At 38.4% G+C, this 8,648-nt stretch overlaps 1 non-coding gene across 1 annotated transcript; it reads right to left on the minus strand.

Moving 5' to 3' along the window:
- Nucleotides 1-304: 304 nt before the first annotated feature.
- Nucleotides 305-411, minus strand: LOC121206337 (small nucleolar RNA R71). Its single transcript, XR_005901412.1, has one exon. It is a non-coding gene; the product is annotated as a small nucleolar RNA R71 (small nucleolar RNA).
- Nucleotides 412-8,648: the final 8,237 nt, after the last annotated feature.

Genomic DNA, 8,648 nt, shown 5'->3' on the forward strand with positions numbered 1-8,648 from the left:
TGCTGTAGCTATAAATACTTTTGAACTGAAACCTAACACAATTCAAATGATATAGCAATTTGTTCAGTTTGATGGTTTGTAGGACGAGGATCCCAATGCTCACTTGGAAAATTTCTTAGAGTTTTGCGACACTTTTAAAATCAATGACGTTTCTGATGACTCTATTCGCCTTCAGTTGTTTCCCTTTTCATTGAGGAATAAGGCTAAACAGTGATTGAACTCGTTGCCACGAAGATCAATCACTACTTAGGAACAAATGATTGAAAAGTTTTTGTTAAAATATTTTCCGCCAGCTAAAACAACCAAATTATGTAATGATATCTCTTCTTTTGTGCAGATGGATTTAGAAACACTCTGCGATACATGGGAGAGATACAAGGACCTCTTGAGAAGATGCCTTCACCATAGGTTACCACTCTGGCTATAGGTTCAAACCTTTCATAATGACCTGAATTCTTCGACTCGACAAATGGTTGACGCAGCTGCTGGCAGAACCATCAATAATAAGACACTTGAAGATGCCTATGAATTTATAGAGGAGATGCCACTGAATAACTATCAGTAGAAGTCATGAGGACAAAGCCAACGAAAACAGCTGGTGTTTATAACGTCAATTCGGTCACCATGCTCTCTAATCAAGTAGAACTCTTGAATAAGAAAATTGATGGCTTTCTTAGTTCTTCACAGGTTCACCCAGTAATGCAGTGCAAAGCAAGTGGAGGTGGATCAAGCAATTCAGAATACCCATCCTATGGCCACAACATGGAGAACGAGCAGTTAAATGCCATGGGTAATAATCCTCAATCTCAAAATAATCCTTATAGTAATACTTTACAATGCAGGTTGGAGGAACCACCCAAATTTCTCATGGGGAGGCCAAGGAAATCAGCGACCACCACCACCTCCAAGCTTCCAACAACCACCCTACCAACAAGAGAAAAAGTCAAACCTTGAGGAGATACTAACAAAATTCATCTCAGTGTTAGAAAATCATTTTTAGAATATCGAGACAGCACTCAAAATTCAACAAGTGTTGATCTAAGGGTTCAAATCTCAGATAGGTCAGCTCGTTAAATTGATATCTGAAAGACCATCAGGAAGCTTGCCAAGCAATACTGAATCTAACCCAAGGGAGCAACTCAACGAGATTGCCATTCAAGATGAGGAAGGGTTAGTTGCAAAACTAAGGCCAGAAACGGTGGTAAGCAAAGGTAAGAATGAGGTAGGCCAAAATGACCCAAAGCAGATGAGTACAAAATATAAACCTCATGTGCCATACCCCAATGCGACAAGGAAAGACTGATCAGACGAACAATTTGGTAAATTCCTTAAACTTTTAAAGAAACTACATATTAACTTACCGTTTATTGAATCCCTTTCGTAGATGCCAAACGCAGTCAAGTTTTTAAAGGAGCTTTTAACAAATAAATGAAAGTTGGATGAGGCATCGCATGTAGAGTTGAATGCAGTTTGCTCAGCCATATTACAGAATAAGCTACCCAACAAATTGAAGGATCTAGAGAGTTTTATGATTCGTTGTTTAATTGGTAGTTTAGATGTTCATCATGCATTGGTTGACTTAGGGGCAAGCATTAATGTTATACCTTATAAAATGTTTAAACAACTAGGTCTCGGGAAACCCAAACAAACTAGGATGAGCATTCAATTGGCTGATAAAACCATTAGATTTCCTAGGGGTATCATTGAAGATATTCTTATTAAGATCGATAAATTTATATACCCAATAGACTTTGTTGTTCTAGACATGGAAGAGGATAGTAACGCACCTTTAATTTTAGGACGACCCTTTTTAGCTACTGCTAGAACCATTATTGATGTTGGTACAGGTGAACTCACACTTCGTGTGGGAGACGAAACAATTACCCTTTAAGCTCGTAATTCGAGTAACACATCAAAAATTAAAGGTGGTTGTATAAATCATTCTACTAGTACTGATCATGTGGTGACACCCTCTATGCAGGAAACAATTTCGAAGAATACATATGAGCCGTGTTCAAACAACAACAAAGGACCTATCTATGAAGAATTAAGGTTACAAATCGAGGAGCTAGATGAATGGTGGATATAGAAATTGAGAACACCCGATAAACCGAAACTGAGCCAGGACAAGCTCAAAACCTTACCAAATCAACTTAAGGTTGGAGACAAAGTACTACTAGATGCAACAGATCCTCGCATTGCCACTCTTGAACCTAATGAAGAAATTCCTCTTACAGTACTCAGTATTTTCCCATATGGTACAGTCGAGGTAATTCATCCCAAATTCGACACATTTAAGGTAAACAATACCCGTCTTAAACTTTATGTTGATAAAGTTGATAGCAGAGATGAGGAGTGTAAACTCCTCGCACCACCTTGACCATGCAGAAGAGATGTAAGTCGAGCTTAGACTATAAATAAGCGATTCTCGGGAGGCAACCTGAGAACTAACAGTGTTAATTTCTTTAAAATTTTAGTTTTTAACATCTAACATACTAACCGAATCATGGAACGCAGACTTTCAAAAAACCACACAGCCAGGCACATGGGCGTGCATTACACCGTGTGAAAACAGGGCAAGATTTTTTCCCCAACACGGGATGCGATAAGTTACCACGGCCATGTGACATGGCTGTGGGTGAAACTGCCAAAATAATACGGGTGTGAGACACGCCCATGCTTCGAAACCGTGGTTGAAATTAAGAATGTAACACGGGCATACAACACGCCCGTGCCATCCACCCGTGGTCTATATTGTCAAAACAAACACGGGCGTGGGAGAAGTGAAAGAAGTAAGATACGGCCGTGAGACACGACCGTGTGCAGCCACACGCCCAAAGAACACGGGCGTGGGCCAAATGTCAGACGCGCCCAAATTCAAAATTCGCGAAACACACGGGCAAAAATTAGGCCACACGGGCGTGTCCCGCGGTCGTGTGCCCCAAAATCTATATAAACCCCTCACTATTCATCATCTCCCTCCCCAAAAAACCCTAACCCTAGCCGCTGCAACTTCACACGCTCTACCCCTCACGCCTGTGCGCCGCCTACAACACCGATTCTGATGCCCCAAGCTCATTCTTTTTGCGTTTGTTTACTCTTTTCTCTCTATTTTCTTTAAATATGTTGCTTATTTCATGATTCCCCTGCTATATTGAACTATTTTGAATGAATATTCATAGTTAGAATATTAAAATACTCATGCTTGTTTAATAAAATTTTTTGTCATTTTAGTTACAACATTATGCTATACTCTTTCATTTTTCCTTGTTTCCATGAAATTTATGCTTACCCACATTTATTCATTCATTATTTCCATAATCATATATCTTGATATATTTAGTGGTTTTAGTTTGTATCATCTCGTATGTAAATCTCAAAAAATATTCATATTTAGCCTTGATTTTCCATACCATTCTTGGGGCATATTGGTTGAACTTCGATTTTTCAATGCAGGTACAATGTCATCCTCACATGGTAAGAAGACCGCTATTCTCGCCTCGAAGAAGAGGAAAGGAGCAGCGTCATCCTCGGGTCCTACCACGGAGATTAGGCACCCGTTCCTCTAGGTTCCCTTGGGACCTCAAGAGGAATTATATCAGATATTACGGGCACGACCCTTAGGTGTGGGCTGTTACATTGATTGGGCCGCACTCGAACAGATTCAATTTGCTGACGTGGTCCGAGCCCTCCTAACGACTAACCCGTGGGGGCTCTTCTTTGAGATCATCGAGCCGACGTATCTCGAGTTTACATTGGAACTCTGCTCAACGTTCCATCTTTAAACCGTCATGACAAACTTCAGTGATCCTGGAACGGTCCAGTTCCACCTTGGTGGTCTAGTACGCCAGTTGAGCGTACCCGAGTTCGGGATTACACTAGGGCTATACACGGAGGAATTCATGGACGATAATGAACTCAACACCCTCCACCGCCACATCCACTATTCCCCCTCAAAATGTTGAAGGGACCTCGTCCCTGCCTCGGCCACCTACGACCCTAGCTGCTCTAAGGCATCAAGTCTCCCTCCATCCTTGAGGTATCTACATGCCATCTTGGCTCACACTCTAACAGGGAGATGAGAGAGCACCGGCGTCGTCACCACCCACAACGCTTATTTCTTATGGAGTATGGTGAATGGGCACGTCATCGACCTCACCTACTTTATTGCCCTCGCCATTTGCCACCAGACGGAGTGGCACAGGAGAGGGGTCATCTCTATTGAGCCCTATGTGACTCGACTGGCTTGGCACTTCGGGCTCCTCAACACAGCAGCCCAATCATCCTCCCTCACTCTCATCGGTCAGATGTCCCCACAGGGCATCTCGAGCATGCTCAGTATGAGGTTGATCAAAAAATGACGTGGCACCTACCTTCCTTAGTACCGCCTCGTCCAGTCCACTGAGGAGGAGGATCCAGAGGACATTACTAATAATGTCCCTCCACATCATGAGGACCCACCGTCTCAGCCACACCTCCACTTGTCCAGTTCATGCGGCGGCTTCATACGCTGGCATCTCTGAGCGCCTTACTCGATTCGAGCAGAGGTGTTTTTAGCGCTTTGATAACATAGATGCTACTCTATAGTAGATTTGTCAGCACTTCCACATCTCATCGCCACCCCCACCTCGCGAACCATCTAGCGATGAAGATGTTTAAAAACTTTTATTTATTATTTTATGTTGTTACTTTTATTCTATTTTAAGACTACTTTTTATTTTTCTTTAAGCTTATTTTTATTAGGTTTTATAATTATTATTTTACAATTTTTAATTCGGCTATTTCATTACGAGTAATTATTCTTCTTTATATATTTCCTAAAAAAGTTCATGATTCTATCACAGTTATAAAGATCTCCAAAACTCACATTACTTAGGAACTTGGAACTCCACTGGGAAAGGTTCTCTACTACTACCATGCCCTGCTCGACCACGACCATAGCCAACATGAGATATAATATTCTTTTGGCGCAGCATTTGTGGAACCCAACCTCTACCACCACTGGAGTATCCTCCTCCACCCTTATCATTGCTTTGGCCGTATATTCTCTATGACTCTAATTCAAGGAGTTCATTCATCATTTAGGTCGTTTCACTTCTCTCCCTATCTTATGATTATAAATCTATCTTTGTCAATATATCTTTCTTTGTACATTGAGGGTAATGTATATCTTAAGTGTGGGGGGTTTTTATATCATCATTAAACATCCCTAAATTTTTTCTTATTCTCACGTGAATCACTCATATCACTATTAGAATGAATTTTGATTAATTTATGATTTTTATTGATATGTCTTAAATTAAAACATAGGTATTTATGCATTGATTGTTTAAACTTTAAGACATTAGGGAATCAAGCATGATAAGTTGATTTTTGAAGAATTAAAAACTTTTAGGTTGTTTCCCTAAGTTTAGGTATTATCTTGAGTTGAAATTCACAAGTTTGAACATAAAAAAGCCATCATTTTTGTGAGATCTTGAGCCTTTAGAGCATATTTTATTTCTTTCATGCTCACTTTCATTATGAGTGCGTCAGTTTTGATTTGTTATTCTAGAACTTGCTTGATTATGCATGTCAAGACCACACCATCTGATTTGATATGTTAAGATGATAAAGACACTTAGGTTTAACCCACTCACTCCACAAAAGCCTACCTCCATAATTAACCCTTAGTGAACCCTTTTTGATCCTAACAAAGCCATTAAATAATTTACCCTCAATATTAACCCATAACCTATTATTGTTGAAATCCCCTAATTTGATCCCTATTTTTGTTTAGATTTGATTTGAACAAATTGCTTAGTTATGTTTTATTCTTCTAAATATTTGACTTGTTCTTAAAAAAATACTTACATACATATTAGTAGTAATTCGTCATTTTTGAGCCTGAGTGTTAATTCCATATTCTGAGAAGAAGCTTACTTGTATTCAACTGATGACTAGTTATTTTTCTAGCCAGGTATTTTTTTCAATTCAATCTCGATTCTAACATCTTCTTTCAGCTTGTGACCACACCCCTAACTAAAGCCACATTACAACCCTTTAAAATTCCTTTTTGATTGATGTATCAGCTTAATATATAGTGGTGGAGATTTGATTTTCAAGCAAGCCTATGGTAATAACTTTTCATATTGACTAATGAGTGCTTTTATTGATGTCCTTAAACACCTTGAGTGATTTGAGTGAATCTTTAGTGAGGATGTCAACTTTTGATATTTTGATCAAAGGTAATCACTTAGATAATGGGAGACACCTATGTTTTCGTGATAAAATGCTCAACTTGGAATGTTTGAAACTTTGATGTCCTTTTAGTTGAATTTTCAATGTATGAGTACTTATTGATTATTTTGAGATATTATTGATAGGGATTATAAATTGAGAAGAATTTATTTTGATTATGAGTTGAGGATTTTTGCTTGAGGACAAGCAAATGCTTAAGTGTGGGGGTATTTGATAAACCGTAATTTATACATATTTTTATCCCATGCTTAGCCTATTTATGAATGGTTTCTCCTTAGATTTGGTGAATTCGATGCTCCTAATCCTTTAATTTCATGTTTTATACTTAGGAGAGCATAGGAGAGTAAAAAGAGCGAGAAACGGGCCGAAAACAGAGAAAATAGACCCAAGTAGGAAATCAACACGGCTTGGACTTTCTCACACGAGCGTGTCACATGACTGTGTCCCTTTGGCAGGATTGAACCATGACTTACACGGGTATACTACACACCCGTGCCTGTTCAACAGCCTTGACCACAGGCTGGAGAAATCGCACATGGACGTGTCCCTATTGAGCCCAAGTATAACCTTATTTGGAAAAGGCCAATTTTGGGGGCTCTTAGGCATTCTAAAGCCTATTTAAACACCTGAGGAGGTACTTAAAAGGGGGACGCAGAGTAGGAAGCAAGGAATTACTTAAGGAAACTTGATTGATCCATCTCAGAAGCCGAATTCATCATTAAGACTAAAGATCTCCCTTCAAGTTCCTTCAGGAGTTTTGTGTTTTCTTATGTTTTGTTATCTTTATGCTTTTGAGATGTTTTCTTTCATAAGTATGAACTAAACCCCCTAAATACCTAAGAGGAATGAAACTTAAGACGGATCTTGTTATTATTATCTGAATTGTATGATAAATATTTGACTTGTTCTTAATTATATGTTCTTAATTCTTGTTTTGATATTCCAGGATATTGATTCAAGTTAAGCTCTTATTTAGATAAGGAATAGACCCTGTCTAAGAGTAAATTTGTCATAATTAAGAGGAATTGATTGCACGCCTAGAGATTGAGTGATAAGATTTTTCTGGATTAGGGTGAAACCTAATAAGGGAATCCATAGATCGAGTTAATGCAATTCTAGGGTGTTAATTAGAAAGAGATTACAATTATTCAACTTAGGGTTAGACTTTATTAGTCTCGAGAGAGATAATAATATAACTTAGGGATTTCTACAGATCAAGTCAAATGAATAAATCGTCTGATTCAGAGTCAAATAACAAGTGAAGTCTAGGTGAATTTTTCCTTAGGTATTATCTTAATCAATCAAATTTTCCCAAAAGTATTTTCCCAAATTTTCTTTCTGTGCATTCTTAGTTAATAATTAGTTTAGATAACCAAACCTCTTAATTTTTAGACTAGATAATAAAAAGGAAGTAAATACTAGTACTCGTAGTTCCTTTGGGTTCGACAATCCAATCTTGCTGAACTATACTACTATTCGACAGGTACACTTCCTTAATCGTGATAATAAGTTAGTCTCAAGAACAATTCATTCATAAATCTTTAAAACCTGTCACGAATATCACGTATCATGCATCTTGCAGTTTCTTCCAAAACAACGATGTAAACCTCGAATCTCTACCCGAAACAATAGATATAGGCACACCATGTAACTTCACAATCTGAGAAACATACAATTCAGCCAGCTTATCAAGCGAATAATCTGTACGTATCGGAACAAAGTGAGTCGATTTAGTCAATCTATCCACAACAACCAAGATTGCATCTTTCTTACTCGGTGTCAACTGTAAACCTGATACAAAATCCATCGTGACTCTGTCCCACTTCCACTCAGGTATCATAACCGGCTGGAGTAATCCTGAAGGTACCTGATGTTCAACTATTACTTGTTGATAGATTAAACACCTTGTAACAAAGTCAGAAAGGTCTCGTTTCATATCATGTCACCAGTAGCTATTTCAAATCATTATACATCTTGGTACTACCTGGGTGAACAGATAACCGACTGCTGTGAGCTTCATTTAAAATCATTTGAATCAATTTTGAATTTCTTGAGACACATATCCAGTTTTTGAACCTCAAACAACCTTCAGCATCAATTCTGAATTCTGAATTAGCGTCAGTATCAGACTGAGCTCATTTCACTAACAATTCATTATTAACCTTTTGGGCATCACAAATTTGTTGAACAAATAGTGGTCTTGCTTTCAATTCAGCTATTATCGGACCATCATCAGGCATAGCAATATGCGCATTCATTACACGCAATGAAAACAGTGATTTTCAGCTTAGAGCATCAGCAACAACATTAGCATTTCCCGGGTGATAGTCAATTACAAGCTCATAGTCTTTTAAGAATTCTAACTATCAGCGTTGTCTCAAATTTAGATCTTTCTGAGTCATTAAGTA

This window comes from Gossypium hirsutum, chromosome A01 (assembly GCF_007990345.1).
Source record: "Gossypium hirsutum isolate 1008001.06 chromosome A01, Gossypium_hirsutum_v2.1, whole genome shotgun sequence".
Lineage (NCBI taxonomy): Eukaryota > Viridiplantae > Streptophyta > Magnoliopsida > Malvales > Malvaceae > Gossypium > Gossypium hirsutum.